The following is a 17,756-nucleotide window of genomic DNA, read 5'->3' on the forward strand; positions in this document are numbered from 1 at the left end:
GGAGTATTTTAGAAGACTAAAATTAATACTGAAACCATCCCTGACATATAGGAACAAGTTCAAGCTGTAATCCAGTTTGGTCTTCCTGTCCTTACTTACAGTTTTGGGGTGACTGACTGGCCCCAAAAGATATTGGGGTCAGTTAGACAAGAAAAATGCTTCACACTTATCAAATCATATATAAAAATCAGTGTATACCAAGATCATATATTTCTCGTTCTGAAGGAAGGATTACATGTATAGAGCTGCAATCTTAGGACTGTATACATATCCACTGACTTCACCAGATCCAAACATAGTGAAAGTTTTAAATCATGAGAAGAACAAGTCTAAGATGACTTCCCTGCTTAATTTAGCAGAAGACCATCGGTGTCAAGTGGGAATGGAAATCAGACTAGTAGACAAAAATCAGATAGCAACTGAATGTGCCAAAAAACAAAAGAAAAAATATAATAAGAAAAATCAGACGGGAAAGCAAAACATATGGGAAAGGCATAAATGTAGTTGCAAATACAGAAACTCATTGAACAACTTTATGTCTATCAGGATCTGACACAGGAATAGTTAAAGAGAGGTGAATTTAAATCAAAAGATGAAAGGTTCATATGGGCAGCCCAGGTTAGTAGACTGCATACATGTTGCTTTACAAAGTCCATTGAACATGTGGGAGGAACAGATAAATGCAGGTTCTGTAAAGCAGAACTGGAAACAATTGCACATCTTTTTGTTGAATGTGATACACTAATGGCAGAGGGCCTGATACCGAAAGGAATAATAATGTGCCAAGACTGTTGCACTGGGGATTGTGCAAACAATACAATATTGAATTAGCTGAGAAGTGTTGGAAACATGAACCACAAGGCATTATAGAGAATGAAGTTCATTATTACATGGGATCAGTTATTATCAACAGTTCAAAAAATGAATGTGAGAAAACTAGATACAGTAGTCCACTAAAAGAAGACAAAAGTAGCATTGATAATTCAAATTGTTACCCCAGTGATTATAGTGTCATATACACAGCGACACAAACTCATAAAATACCAGGATTTGTAGACAGAAATGAAGGCAGTGTGGAAGAAGGATGGCAACAGATGTATCCGGTGTTCTGTCAAGATGTAGTCTAGGTATCTGCAACAGAAGACCATCGCAATATTATCATTATCATTATAATTATTATTATTATTATCATTATCATTATTATTATTATTATCATTATCATTATCATTATCATTATCATTATTATTATCATTATCATTATCATTACCATTATTATTATCATTATCATTATCATTGTCATTATCATTATCATTATCATTATCATTATCATTATCATTATCATTATTATTATCATTATCATTATCATTATCATTATCATTATTATTATCATTATCATTATCATTATCATTATTATTATTATTATTTTTTTTTTTTTGCCAATGGCTGTCTCTAGTTAAATGATAAGAAAACAGTGGGTAATAATAGAGACTGGTTGCTTTAAGTAACCATGTAAGTGTAATTACCCTTCCTCCTTCTTCTAACTAAAGTAAAATAATAAACTCAAGACATTGTATATGCAGTTATGTAAGGATCTAACTAATTATTTTAAAATAAAAAGGACATGCATGTAAACTGAATTTTTTCAGTAGCTACAGTCCCGATCGTAGTAGGAGATGTTGAGATGAGTCATCTCCAGTAGTTATTAGCTAAAGTAGGTGAGATGAGAACATCTAGCTCACAAGAGTCAGAAGCAATCTGGGGAAGCACAAATGCGCAGAGATGTTATAGAGCTATGTGAGAGCATTGTTTTGCATGTAGAAAGTATCCCTGTTATTATCTCAACTAGTTTCTGGCAGCCATACCCCCCCCCCAAAAAAAAAAAATGATTACCAGAAGTCTAAAGAAAGCAGTTGCAATTAAATATTTTAGATTTGGAAGAACATTAAAAATAACCAGATCTTTGTGAACAGTAGGAAAGCTGATTTGACATTAAAGACTGAAATTTTCAATTGTTTAAGTGTCTAAAAACTTCTCTGCAGTGAAGTTACAAAATAGTTCATGAAATGTGCATTATTAATATACCACCAATGGAGCAAGAGTACATATGGGCAAATAGTGCATGCTCCATATCTATAAATTCCTTTTCATAGTGAAACTGATAGAATACAGATTTGTTGTGGTGGTAAATAACTTTTGCAAAACCAGTTTGCAGTACATTTCTATTATAAAATGACAGCCTAAAGTTTTGGAATAATAGCTTGAAGTATTTTATCATTCCTAATATCTGCCATTGATTACAAAACATAGTCAAAATTTCTTTTGCATGCAAAGCAAAGTCATTAAAAAAACTATTTAGAATTAAGGTCATGTTATGTCTCTAGCTGCAGGCATACACTCCCTTTCTTTTCTTTGCAAAAGCATATCCCTGAGGAGATAATCTGACTATTCCAACTGCAGAATTTCTGTTGTATAATGCATATGAAGTTATTATGTTTTTGAGTGACATTCATGATCTAATCTACATGCACAATTTATTTTAATATGTTAGAATTCACAGATAATCAATTTCTAATAAGAGTGAAAGATTGCAACTATTGCTTTGCAAAAATGTGTTTGCAAGCATACCTTTATTCCTTTAAGATCTAAAAAAGTGATGTTCTATATGATTAAATATTAAGAAAGCAGTATTTTATAGTGATTCTGATTCAGCTGACCCAAAAACTGCACATTTTCTGGTGTATCACCTTTACTAATAAATATTAAATTATCGGCGTAATGTATAGAAGACAAGTAAAGTTTGGTAGAATGGCAATTTATTCCCAAAGGAATCTGTAAATAAATTGTCATTGTGGTCATTGCAGTGCCTTTTGATTGCAAATAATGTTTTTTTCCTTTAAAAAAAGTTTTTGCAACATTACCTGAACAAGAAAATCGTACTCATGTTTTAAATCATTTCCATTGCTGCTGCTTTCTAGACCATTTGTTATTCTTCATAAACCACTGCCATGTTTAACAGACCTCTGTCATCAGCTACTTCCCATTAAAAGTTATCTTACCATGCCATCCATATACAGTGCATTTTTATAATGAATGACTTGTGTCTTTATATATACATATACACAGAGACACACACACACACATATATATATATATATATATATATATATATATATATATATATATATATATACGCATATACATACCTTTGTAAATAATGATCAACAGCTTTGAAGTGTGAACTCTGTAGATATTTATGGACTTTGCACAGGGTAATCATTATGGGTTTGGTAAAGAAACTGTTCAATAACAGCTTAAACATATTATTTTTATCTAGTTTTCATTGAAAAAAACTTTATTTTTCACATGTAAACTTTGTAACATGAGTATAAACAAAATCATTCATAAACAGTTGTTTTAATTTCTCAAATGACATACTGTTGTGCATATTTACTTTCCACCAACCTTGTTACTAGTTTTTCCAAAACTCTTTATATTCTTATCCATCAATTGCCTGCCTGCCACCTCCCTCTATTATTCATTTTGTATAACTGCTTGCCTGTACTCTTGCCATGTCATGGCTTAGTGGTAAATCACTTTGTGTATGGAGTGCAGGGTCCTGGGTTCGAGCCTTGCAGAGACAATTTATAATCCCAATCCCTCCGAGCTACAAAATCCCAATCCCTCCGAGCTACACGCTGTAAGGACCTAAACCTTGTCACCACAATAAACAGAACATGGTGGAGGGATAGATTCCTGTCCCAGAGACTTCTCATACTCTGGAACAGACTACCTATCTATGTCAAACAGAGCTCCTCATTAGCACTCTTCAAGCAAAATCTTGATGATTGGATGGGAAATAGGAAATTCACCCCGGGGATCACTTCTGTGGCTCTGCTCAACAGGGGCACAGGAAAATAATTTTCTTGGGTGGCGAAAGCCAGGGTACCTTTTTGGCTATGCTTATATAGGCCCTAGGGCCAATAGCCTAGTACCCACCTATGAACCTATGAACCTAAGAATTCTATTTATTTAAATGCATCTGTCTTTTTCCCGTATTTCTTTGTTAATGTTTAATATTTCTGCTGTTGTTGGTTTAAAATTTTATTTCTATTTTCTTGTGATTGCTGTTTTGGCTGCCAATGTCAGTAAACTCAGCAGGCCATTGCTGTAACTTGACACCTCTAAAATCAATTTATTTAATTTTGTATATCAGGGTAGAATGCTGATCAAATTTAAGCATTTGCAGACTCAGCCCAGGTTGCAAACATATTAACAGCAATAAAGTAAAGTTAAAGGTATAACCAAATTTATAATTACACAACATAACATAGATGTAAAAATATACACGTCTACAAAAATGTTTAAAAAGAAGTAGGATCAGGAATATACATTGTATAATAAAGGTGATATACGTGAGGTAAATGTGGTCCAGCCAGAAGAACCAACATACTATGTAGAAGTGTGGGGGCACATTTTAGCACTGGAGGGAGTAGCAATTGTAGAATACTAATAACAGGAGAAGTAGATATTAGATATATAATAGGGCATGGGGTAGCAGTGGGTTTGAGTTTATATGATGAAGCAGTTAGTAGGTTAAGTAGCTAAGTTTTGTAGGAAGAATGTAATAGTGCAGCTATGGGAGCTGGGTGAGATGGCTTGTGTTTTGACATGTGCACTTCTGTTAAAACAATACCTAACTGAATAATATAAGTCCTAACTGTTGTTTGCAATTTCAGTAAGATCAGATGGCAAAGATTAACATAGTTTAGGGGTAAGATCAGAAAGTTGTGGTCTATGGCATGAACTTCAGTGGACAGTGATATGAGAGTAGAGCCATTAGTGGATTGGCTTCTTAGAATATAATGTGGATTGGATGTACTAGCCTCAGAGTTAGGGGATGGTGTATCTTTGGCAAAGGAGTATGAACAGAAGGGAACCAAGATGGAGGTTTGTTTTGCCTTGAATGGGTGATAATTTGCCTTTTCCAGGGCGTTGCAGTGATATTTTCACTGATTGGGCTTGGTTATGAAATGGCAGACTTTGTACATTATTAGGAAGAGAATGTAAAGAAGTAGTTTTATTTTTTTGGTAAGGCAGTGGCAAATAGCAGAAGGCCATATTCTAGCGACTGCTCTAGCAGATTGTGAGATAAATTAGATATCTTTTGGGCCTAGAATAGGAGGTAGTTGACTTTGGATCTAACTTTCTGAACATACTCTTGCAAGCTGAGGGATTAGTCAAGCTAAATGCCAAAGTATCTAAATGATGCAGTGGATTCATTTAGGTTGTTGCCTAGAATCATTGATATGGAGAAGGCTAGTGGCTTTAATGAGTTTTTCTTTGTGCCAAATAGCCTGAATTTTTTCAGGGTTCAGGAGTATTTATTTAGTACAAAGCCAATTGTTTAATTGTAGAAGGTCAGCTTGAAGTTGATTTTGAATGATGTGGTAAGAAGGGTTGGATGTATAGATAGCCATATCATCAGCATAAATGAGGAATTGTAAATGAAGCTGACCAAGAGACAGTTTATTTATAAAAATGGAGGGTAGTACTGGTGCAAGAATTGATCACAGAGGACCCACCGAAATAAGGCTGTATTTGATAAGGCAGACCCAGCTTTAAATGGGAAATTGTGATTGGTCAGGAAATCTTTGAACTATTGGGCAGATTCAGAGCTTACACCAGCATTGCTTAAGTAGGATAATAGGATAAGATGATCAACCAGTTCAAAGATTTATGCAATTTAGTTAGTAAGGATATCAACACTGAGTATCCAGAAAGCAGTCATGCTACTTTCTATTTGCCCAAAAGCCATGTTGCCCCTTAGAAAGTAAGTGGTGTTTGTCAAATTAAGCGGTGAGTTGGTTGTAAATTATTTTCACAAGGATTTTTACCAAATGTAGGAAGTATTGAAATGAAATAGAATAAGGAGGCAGAGGAAAGTTTGTGCTTCTTTTGTACAAGTCTTAAAACTGCTTATTTCCAAATAGAAAGCATGATGTTGGTTGTGAGGATAACGCTGTAGATGTGTTTTAGTGTGGTGACTATGAAATCTCTACACTGGCTGAGAAACCAAGATCAGAGGTTATCAGGACCTGAAGGAGAGTCTGTAGGAACATCTTCTAGTACAGGTGTAATTTGTTTGTGATTTTGGAGAAGTGGAAGAATATGAGATTTTCTGGGGATTTAGGTTAATTTGTGTGGAAAAGGATGTTGTGTTCTGCTGCATGGGTAGATTGGAGAATTCTTTGAGAAAATCAGCAGATGAGAGGATTTCAGTAGAAAAAAGTAATGTGGCCAACAGAGGAAAGCTTTAGGTGGATTTCTACCAGAGATGTTATTTAATTCATGCTAGAAATGTTTCAGGGAGAGAAGGGGGTGATTTGTTTTGATATGAAGTACTTCACTTTATGTCAGCATATGGCTTGTTTAGTAATGTTCTTTAACTTTGTGTATTGCTCCAGTGAGTTAGGAGTGGGGTCATTTTTTTCCAGAATTTCCAAGCTTCATCATGTAAATCATTTCTCTGTTAAAAATAGGTACCAAGGCCCCTGACAGGTAGGTTTATTCAGCCAAAAATCTGGACAAAAAATTAGCATAAAATTTGATTACCAAACAGCATATAACATTTCCTGTTTCCATTAGGAATGTAGGATACTACTCAGAAACATGTTTAAAAAACAGAGATGACAAAAATGATGAAAAAATGTAAGCACGTTATCAAAGAGACAGTGTAAAAGGTGTAGACTTTTATGAACTGTATTGCAAAATTCTTCCAAACAAGGTAATTTGGTTTTGCTTCTGAAAAAGGGAAATCTAAGATGTGTGTTCACTTTTTTTAAATTAATGGTGTCATTAGTATGTTGGTTATATAGTGTGGTTTTCTGTGCACTAAATCACATGTGATGGAGGATTCAGAAAATTGTGTGAAGGGGTGAATCAAGCCTGAAAATAGGGACATATCTCCAAAAACAGGTACATCATGTGCAGGGGTAAATCAGGCCTGAAAATAGGAACAGTCCACCTCCATAACAAATACAGTTCATAGGTCTTACGTAAATGCATTAGAGTTTTCAACACTTTAGAGAACCAGCAAGTCCTGCCACGTTTACATAGACTGGATTATGGGAAAGTGTGTTTTGAAACTAAAATCCAACTCATATAATTTCCTTATTTATGGTTACTTTTTCACCCAGTAGCCGCACCAGTAAAGTTTGCTTATGTTTTTGAAATTGATTAAATCAGCACACTCCCAAAACATGTCCCCAGTTTCCTTTCTCTTTTCCTTCATGCCTCCAACATATACTCTTCAGTGGCAAAAAGATCTTATGGAGTCTACTTTGGGTATAAACAGATCTGTGCAAGTATTCTGAATTTTCTTGATTTTGTTGCAAATGTACATACCCTACAAAATTTTCCCATTGCTCTTTTCTTATCAACCTATCGATCCTGTTCTCCCAGTTCCTCTTTATCACCTTTGATTGTTTTTCATAGGTGTCATGAAGTACTTTATGTGCCCAACTTATTATTTTCTAACTGCATTCTGTTCTTAGTTCTATCATAAACGTTCTGGGGCTGGTATCTTATTCTGTGCCCCTCTAACCCTATTTCTGTGCTTGTACTCTGCTATCAGTCTTTGGTAAGATAAACGATCCCTCTGATAAAACCCAAACAGTTGTTTAGTTCATTCTCATACGATTATCTTCCACCACACGTTTTAGCTGTTCCTAGTACTTTGGCTCTTCAGCCACTTTTCTCTTGTCTCTTCCTGCATCCTCCATATATCTCCCTTTTCCTTTAACTGCAGATATCCTTATAGACAGTATTTCCTTTTCCACTTGTTCATTTGCCCGGTTCTTATAGTATGTTCTGACACCTTATAAATGCAGTATTGTATTTGAGTTTCACATTCTTGCTGTGCTGTTGTGTCCGGTAAGATATTCTCTATCTATCCCTGCTTTCTGTCCTTTAGCATCATTTTTTTACATTTTGATCCATGGCCTTCTGATTGAGTTAAGTATGTAAGTCTAAACTGAATGGTTTTAAAGTAATTCATTAAGTCTAGCTCCCCAGCCAAAGGGAAGAATCAGCTTATTCCACATAATCATTGTCCTCTTCCCTTCTCGTACATACTCTTTCAGCTCCTTAGTAATTGCTTGTCTTCAGGGTGGAGAAAGTAGCCCTAACCTGTATATGACACTAGTAGGATAAGAACATTCTTTTCTGCTTCTTTATTGTCCAAATCTATAATAAAAGCTCTCCATTTTTTAATTATATCATATTTAGTCTCTTTCAAGTCTCCTTGGTTGCCAGTGCTGCCCCCTCATTTTTTTTACCAAAATGCCCAGCTTCTTCATTTTGTCTTGCTTTCAGAAATACAAATACTGCTGAAATAACACATTTATAAGTGCATAGTTCACTGCTGTTGCCTTTGTGTTGCTTTTATTTATTTATTTTTTCCAGAGAGTACTTGAAATTGTCTCAATGTATCTATGAAACAGGAGTTTCTGTTTTTTGTTTTGTCAGTTACATTATAATTTTATCAGAAAACAAGACAATGTTCCTTGCATCCATACTAGTGAAATCTCCGAATTTGCAAATTTATTATTTTCATAACTGGAGCACAAGCGAAAAAGGGGAGAGTGGACATCCCTGCCTGGAGCCTCTGTTCATATCCAGTCTTTCTGAAAAGGCCCCTTCCATCTTTATCCTTGCCTCTGAACCTTCATATATTCTCAGCATTAACTCTGTTTTTGGAAATGCAAATTCTACCATTGCTGTACTCATAAAATCCCAGCAGACCCTGTTAGACATTTTCTCTGCATTGGAGCTTACCAGTAATATTGACATATTACTGTGCTCAGATTTCTCTGTATCATCATTTTATTAATGTTGTCATATGTTTCCTCCCTTTTACAAAGCTATGTTGATCTATGTCTGTCAGTCTTGATAACTTTTTGCCATTCTTTTAAGCAGTATGGAGCTGGTCTGTGTGATGTAGGGTCTACTATTTAGAAAAATATGCTACCACTGCACATTTCCATGTTTTAAGCACTTCACCACTATTCAGAATATTGTTGAACACTCTATGCTTTGGCTTTATTAATTCCTTGACACTTAGTATCTATATTTCTGTAGGGATGCCACCTATTTCTGGAGACTTTTCAGTTGACTAGGTAATAATTACAATTTCTATTTCAATTTTATTTGTCTGCACTGTTAGTTGTCCTGCCTATTCTTCCCCTGTTGAGTTATTCAAGACACTAGTAAAGATTTGTAACTGTTGCTTGGCCTAGATCCCACAGTCCTCTGCTGAGTATACATTTTCAAAGACATTTCCTGGATATTGCCAGTATTTCTTCTGGGTCGCTGGTCATTTCCTTTGTCTTAAGGGTACCTGCATTTTACTATCACTTTGTATTATGAGTTTTTGAGCTAACAGGAGCTGTGCTCTTGAATTACTGTCACACTGTACCTTTGTACTCATTTATGTTATGTAAATGTTCATTAATTTTCTCATTTCTAAATGCAACTGTTCATTTTCCTCTTTTGCAAGCTTTCCCTTTTACTTTGTGGCATCTTCACATTTGCAAGTCCCTCTAAGTAATATCTAATACAATTTTCACAATTTTTTTATAGTTCATTCTTACCATTTTTAACTGAAAGCTCATGTTATTCCATGCAAGGACTAATCAGTTTGAGATGTTTTCTATCTTCCTTATAAGCTCTTGCATTTTTATTTTCAGTAAATAGGAATGAAATGCCAGTGTCTGTCTTATATTTGCCTGTACCCCCAACTTAATCGGTATAGGGGCATGATCTATTACAGTTATTGGATGAGTTTCAAAGCGTTCAGTAGAAATATAGATTCATAGGTGTGTACTAGGTTAATAACCACAAGGGCCTTTTAAGCCTAGTCATGCATCACAAATATCAGGCAAGTTCTGATACCCTTGATAAGTATAAGCAGGGGTTTAGGAGATGAAACATTTACAAGCAGGGGCCTGGAAGATGAACTATTTACAAGCTGTCTGTGTCTAATAGAGACATAGGTGCCAAACCAGTGATGAATTTCCTGTTCCACATCCAATTGTCCAAGTTACACTTGAATTAGGTTGAGGAGGAACTCTGCTTCACATGGATGGGGAGCCCGTTCCAGAGAATGGGTAGTCTCTGGGATACATACCTGCCTGTCCAGCAGGACATATTTATATTATAGGCAAGGTTTAAGTCTTCAGAACAGGTAATTCAGGTGCTGTTTGTTTTGTGGATATAAAGGAGGTCCATCAGAGTGGGGTCTGACAATACCTTGTATGCCATGCTTAGATCTTCCCTTAACAGCCAGTAGGAGACAGAATACAGGGATAGGGCCTTGAAGCAGTCTACATAGGACATGTTACTTATGCCCTGTATGCTTTTAGAAGGAACCTCTCTGGACATTCCTGTTTAGGTACATACCAAAGGAAGCGTTGTACTGGATGATAAGTTTGATGACTGCAGAATACAGTGGAACAATGACTTCCTTAGACCTAGAGGTCACGTTGTTTATAAGTTGCACAACATAGAATGATTTCCTCACTACTGTAGACTCGTCATGGTCAAAAGCTAGATTAGTATCTGTGTCCCAAAGTCCCTGACTACTATGTCAACTCTAAGGGGTGTGTTGTCAATATGATAGCTACCAGGTGACTTCCCAAAGGATACTATTATGCATATCTTGGCATTTAGTTTTAGTCCATGGTTCTGACAAAAGTTGTTTGTTTGTTTCAGCCCTTCCTGGAGAACATTTGTGTCTGTGGGCGATTCAGTGACAGCTCCTAATTTGCAATAATCTGCAAATTTAGTCAGCCAGAGGCCTTTGACATTGACTTCAGAGAAGTACATGCCAAAAAGGAGCAGTATCAGGCCCGATCCCTGAGAGACTATGCTTGTGAGTGGCCTTTTCCAGAAGTGGACTTCCTGGGTCCTGTTTGTGAGCCAGCTGACTATCCACTGAGTGACATAAAGGTTTGTACCCAACCTCTTAAGTTTGTTAACAATTCCCGAGTGTGATATTGTGTCAGATGCCTTGGCCAGGTCAAGGTAAGCAGTGTGAACCATTTTGCCCTCATCCATTGCTTTGGTGACCTTCTCAAAGAAGTCTGCCAGGTTGAGTAGGCATGAGCTGCCCTTGATGAAACCAAATTGGGTCTGGAGGTTTCCTATGTCATTATTGATCATTTCCATGATAATTATTTCCATGGCTTTGCATATGAGACTAGTGAGACTTATGGGTCTGTAGTTTCCAGGTTTTGTAGCTGGCCTACCTTTGTGCCAGAGGGGTGACTGTTGCTGTTCTCCATTCATGAGGCATGGAGACTTTTTGGAGGCTACAGTTACATAGCAATTCCAGAGGGTCTGAAAATAAATTTTTCATGCTATTTAGAAGGCATCCTGAGATGTTGTATGGGCCCATTGATGCAGTGTTCTTGGCCCTAGAGAGAGCAATAAGGACATGTTCCCTAGTAATAGCAGGGGGAGTTATCCCTCTATATGAATAGATTGTCAGGTTTAACATAAGAATACTTGTTACTATTAAGACTTGTTCAAATTCTAGGACATAGAAAGATAAAATAGAGTTAGAGCAGCCCATAGAAAGGAAGGAGAGGAGGAGGTAGAGGTAAGGTAAAGGAGATGTGATAATAGATAAAGGTATGGTTGTGATAATAGTACTTTTTTTTTTTTTTTGCAGTAGAGAAGGGTGGTGCAGTTGCAGAGCCATTTGTCTATCAGGTGTTGCTTCAGTTGTTACACTTTTTTTTCTATCATTTTGTGTCGCTGAATGCCCATCAAGAAATCTTTGTCCAAATTTCATTTTAGTTATTACTATGTGTTTCTTTTGCAACATTGGTACTTGCACTCTGCATTGCCTTATGTTGGCAAATACTCTTTGTTTATATCAGCCCTCGTCAAGTTATTAATGTTCCATATCTGCATTTTTAGTGCAGCATCCTACAAAGTAAAAATAGTATCCACCTCTGGGCCATAGCTTGTTTATCTTCTATGTATCCTTATTAACAAGACTGTATTTATATGTTCCTGGCTAGCAGGCAGGTCTCCAGTAGCTTTTCAGTTATCAAATCATTTTACTTTCATGTTATATTTTTTTAAACAAACAAATTCATTGCAATCTCCCTATATCCAGAAACACAGACTCAAAATAATAACTGTATACATTTTCAAATTCATAACATACACTTCTGAAGTATGATAACTGCTGCAAAATGATGACTGTTCTCACAGGCAATACTTAAACCACATTTGCTAAAGACAAAATGTCATGCTGAAGCCTCTGATTAATTAAATAAAAAAGTAATTTTGCTTCAGCAACAACACTAACTCCCACCCCCACCCCATGCATGAGAAAATAAAGCTATGAAGATTTTTTTTTTACATTTTACAAACTCTTTAGTCTTGTATCTAAACCAAAGTTTAATAGAACATTTTAAAGTTTAAATTCAACCTTGCACATTTGTACTTCCGACCAGGGAGAAATCTACTTTAAGTCTAAGTACCTTACTTTTTATTTTTTATTACTATTTCTTGTGCTAGTTCTTTTACAAGGGGTTGCCCTTTAAACAGACAATTCCTTCAACTCCCACTGATGTCTCACAAAGGTCACCCTCAAGAAGCTGTCTTGACATCCAGTAATTCAATTCCTAAATCTCTGAAATGCCTCAGCTTCTGCCAGTTTAGCTCAAACTCTCGAATAAGATTACCAGGTTTCCTTCAAACCACACCGTCTTCCAGGAAATTATATTCTTCTGCTGAAGAAGTGAAAAACAGCTGAAAAACAGTGCTATTATTTAACTGTTCTATCTCTAATTGCATTTTGAATCTTTACAGGCAGAGCAGAGTCACAATTTTTTCTATGTATTTTTACACAACAGTCTGCTTTATAGCTTATTGAAGTATTAGTAAAGCTTCTTCATAAGATTTTTATTTGTTTTTAAGATCTCTCTCTCTCTCATGTCAGTACTCCCCCAGCAGCTGCAGCATCCCTTCATATGTTTACCAAAGACTGTCACTTTGTAATTTCACTAAACTTCTGCTTTGTTTAAAATTGTCACCCTTGTATAATGGATGAGCACTTCTTACCTCCCTGTTTTCATGGTTTCCTTTTTTCCTCTTTTATCTATGTTTCCAGATGACATTGTGATCTATAGCGAGAGTAGGGAACAGGTGGAGGAGACCCTGGAGAGGTGGAGATATGCTCTATAGAGAAGAGGAATGAAGGTCAGCAGGACTAAGACAGAATATATGTGTGTGAATGAGAGGGAGGATAGAGGATTGGTGAGGATGCAAGGAGTAGTGGTGGCAAAGGTGTATGAGTTTAAATACTTGGGATCAATAGTTCAGAGTAATGGTGAGTGTGGAAGAGAGGTGAAGAAGAGAGTACAGGCAGGATGGAGTGGGTGGAGAAGAGTGTCAGGAGTGATTTGTGACAGACGAGTACCAGTAAGAGTGCAAGGGAAGGTCTACAAGAGGGTAGTGAGACCAGCTATGTTATATGGGTTGGAGACAGTGGCATTGACAAAAGGACAGGAGTTAGAGCTGGATGTGGCAGAGTTAAAGATGTTAAGATTTGCACTGGGTGTGACGAGGGTGGAGAGGATTAGGAATAAGTATATTAGAGGGTCAGCCCAGGTTGGAAGGTTTGGAGACAAAGCCAGAGAGGCAAGATTTGGACATGTGCTGAGGAGGGATGCTGAGTATATTGGGAAAAGGATGCTAAGGATGAAGCTACCAGGTAACAGGAAAAGAGGAATGCCTAAGATAAGTTTTATGGATGTGGTGAGAGAGGACATGCAGGTGGTTGGTGTGACAGAGCAAGATGCAGAGGACAGGAAGAAATGGAAACAGATGATCCGCTGTGGCAACCCCTAACGGGAACAGCCAAAAGATGATGATGATGATGATGATCTATGTTATAACAGTCATTCATTTAAAGCATGCGTAAGTGGGATTTATACACTACAGTGACCCCACTCATTCAGTAGGTTTGCTGCACTACTGGTCTTCCTCCAACTTGTCATGCTAGCTCATAACCAGTAACTAGTTTGAGCCCAGGATTCTCCTAATCCTTTTAGGTAGTTTCTGGGCTTCCTTTAGTAAGCACTGTATAAAGGAGTAGTCCAGATAAAACCAATTTAGCTAGTAGATCTAGGAAAACCTCTCTCTCTCTCTCTCTCTCTCTGATACCCCCCCCCCCCCATGTGGAGGAATAAAGACACCTTGAAGTTTCCAGTAGTTTAGTCAGTTAAGTAGGTAGCTGTTTGCTAATATGATGCCCAGAATGCTTTGTTTCTCGTGAGGCTTGTTCAGCCTCCACGAAGATTTGGGTTCCTATCAGAAGACCGAAGATGCATTTTGTCGAATGCATCTTGGTTGAACTTTAAACGTCGAAAACGCAAAATGATGAAGTGGCATATAAGCGAAATCTATCCCTGGGAAATAAGTCGCTTGGTCGCTTCTGTCACATTGCCGTTTTTGGCACTGTAGTGCGATCTCGGAGTTGGCAAATTTAAGTAGGTGGGCGTGGGGGGCAAAGCCCCCCACTTTATGTAATGTTTGAATGTTTTTTGTTTTTTTTTGGGAACAGCGATTTTTTTTCCTGAGGAAAAAAAATCACTGTTCTGTTAGTTCGATGTGTTGTGAATTCGAACGTTTGAGTTCGATATAACAACGTTTGATCATTTGATCATTTGTTGTTATAATATAGACCCGAAGATTTTAGTACCATGGGGAAACACCTTAAAATAACTATATTAATTATTATAAATCAGAATCCAGCTTTTTTCAACTTCTTATTGCAGGAATATATTTTGTATCCGTCTGGCAGGTATTGAATAATAATTTTCTACAAAAATTCAGGTATCTCTTATTTTCATTATTTGTCACGTATTAGTTAACAGCAACTTCTTTTGAAGGTTTACTAAAGTAGGATAGCTTTTGGTTGTTTCTTAATGGCAGAGTTTGGAGAATGCAGACAAATGTCCCATTTCAATGAGTAGCTCATGCTGGAAAACACTGGCTCATTTGCTTATTTGGTTCTCGATAAAATTAATATGTTATGGCAGCCGCAGTGGTGCAGCGGTTAGCGTTGCTGCCTCACAGCAAGAGGTTCTCCAGTTTGATCCTCGACTGGGGTGCCTTCTGTGCAGAGTCTGCATGTCCTCCCTGTGGTCGCGTGGGTTTCCTCCAGGTGCTCCGGTTTCTTCCCACATCCCAAAGACATGCTGTAGGTGGATTGGATACTCTAAATTGGCCCTAGGTGTGAGTGCGTGTGTGTGTGTGTTTGTGTGTGTGTGTGTGTGTGTGTGTGTGTGTGTGTGTGTGTGTGTGTGTGTGTGTGTGTGTACCTTCCATGGAAGGTTGGGCGCTGAGCTGGCAACTCGACACTGTAAAACTCCACTGGCAATCATGAGCAGATAGGTGATCTGCTGTGGCGACCCCTAATCAGGAAAAATCCGAAAGAAGAAGAAGAAGAAAATTAACATGTTAAGTTCCCTACAGTTTTTTTTTCAGGGATAGCAGAAAATCTTAGGTTCTCCCTGTTTGCTGTTTCTCCCAGTTCAGTTTCTGCCTTATATCTTCCTTAGAAGCTTCATATGCTGGCATTCTTTCTTTGATTTTGACTTCTGTCTAGCATCAAGTTATCACATTGTCTGCATAGTTCATCCTCCATGTCCTCCAGTCTTTTATTATTCATCCTGATGCACTCTGACAGTGCTCAATTGATTTTAAATACTTCATCTTGCATGTGATTTTTCCCCATTGTATTAGAAGCTGCATGTTGCACGATAGCTGCAATCTGGTCTGCTTCCTGCTAGTTAACCAAAAAGGTCTTCACAGCTACAACTTCTTTTTATAGGTTCATAGGTATTTACTAGTCTAACGACCACAAGGGCCTTTTTAAGCCTAGCCATGCACCCCAAATCTCTGACAAGTTCTGATACCTTTGATAAGTGTAAGCATGGATCTGGGAGATGAACCATTTACTGGTTACCTGTGTCCATTCTTTTTTGAACTATATTTCTTTTACAATTACTACTTTCTTAGAGAAGTGATCCCAAATGTATAGTTGTTAACCAGAAAATGAATTCTTCCAGAAAAACAAAAAAGTTTTTTTTTGAATTTTCATTTCCCATGCTAATTATAGCACGTTAATCAGATAACTGCCATTCCAGAAGTCCCAACAATGTAACCATATTAGTCAAGTAACCTCTATGCATTCCACAATAATCCTTTAAACTCATTCTGATAGGTGATAATCTTCATCAACTAGAAAAAGTCCAAAATGTGTAAACACATCCATGCATATTGTGTGTCTGAATAAGCTACATTATTACCGTTATCTGACATTTTGATGACAATAGCTTTGCTAAGTGATAAATTCTAAGTGTGTTTCTCTCTTCATTTGGTATATTACTTCTAAATGGCTTATTTTTGCAGGTTTTATTTTCGGTTTTATGTATGACAACTTTCTGAAATACTGTTCATAGGTTAGTACTAGACTAACTACCCTTGTGGGCTATTTTCAGCCTAGCCGTAGGGCTTAGCAGACAGCATAGTAATAGCAGTATCCCACATGCTGGTGTAAAATGTTCTGTCTAATGTCAAGCAAGTGCACACACACACACACACACACACACACACACACACACACACACACACACACACACACACACACACACACACACACCAGTTGACTGCAGTGACAACAGAATCCCTACCTAAGTACACTGTCTAGAGAACTCTGCATTTAAGGCGAGTGCCACACTCAATTCTGACTTGGAGAGTGTCAGAGAACACTTTATAGCTGATGTCATCAGCAGTGTCTGGAAATGACTAAATGGTAATAGCAGTGTCCCACATGCTGGTATAAAATGCTTTCTAATGTCAAGCAAGTACACAGACATACTCACACATTCCAGTTGACTGCAGTGAGAACAGAACCCCTACCTTAGTACACAGACTAGAGAACACAGTACTTTACACAAGTGCCACAGCACAAGTCTGACGTTTACAAGGCTGCAGGACAATGTATGGTGGATGACATCAGCACTGGATGTTGCAGAGCAGATGTTGGGAGGCCTGCATGAAATGCATTTGTAGGCATGTTCAACTGTCAAGATATTTCAAGCTCTGCATGTTACCAGATTGATAAGTGTGCAATGAGTAGTATGTGATGGTTGTGTTCCAAGGTGTAGTTATAGTTTAAGAGACAGCTTTACAAACTATATGCAAACAGGTGCCCACATTACTACAAGTACAGTATTTGAAAATCTGACTGTGTATTATCATTCTAAAGATGTACATGGTATATCACACATTTGTTATTAATTTATGTAGTGCAGCTGATATATTTGTCAAGTACTGAGAGACCAGAGTTGCAGAGCATGAGTGAAGGTAAGACATGGCTGTATTGTAAATGTGTGACATAGTCGTAGAAAGGGCCTACATTTTATGTTTCAACATATAGTTTCATGGCACGAAGACTAAATGGACAGTAAACAGAAGTAATTCACACTATTATTTACTTTGTGAAAGCTACATGTGGTAGCACTACCTGTGGAAGCATGGAGATGTTTAGGATAGATGTCAATGGAGTTTTTAACTTGATTGTTTAATGAAATCTTGGGAAGTGAGAGGATGTCTGAGGAGTGGAGAAGAAGTGTTTTGGTACCAGTTTTTAAGAATAAGGGTGATGTGCA

This window comes from Protopterus annectens, chromosome 8.part0 (genome assembly GCF_019279795.1).
Source record: "Protopterus annectens isolate FY-2018-M chromosome 8.part0, PAN1.0, whole genome shotgun sequence".
Taxonomy (NCBI): Eukaryota; Metazoa; Chordata; order Ceratodontiformes; family Protopteridae; genus Protopterus; species Protopterus annectens.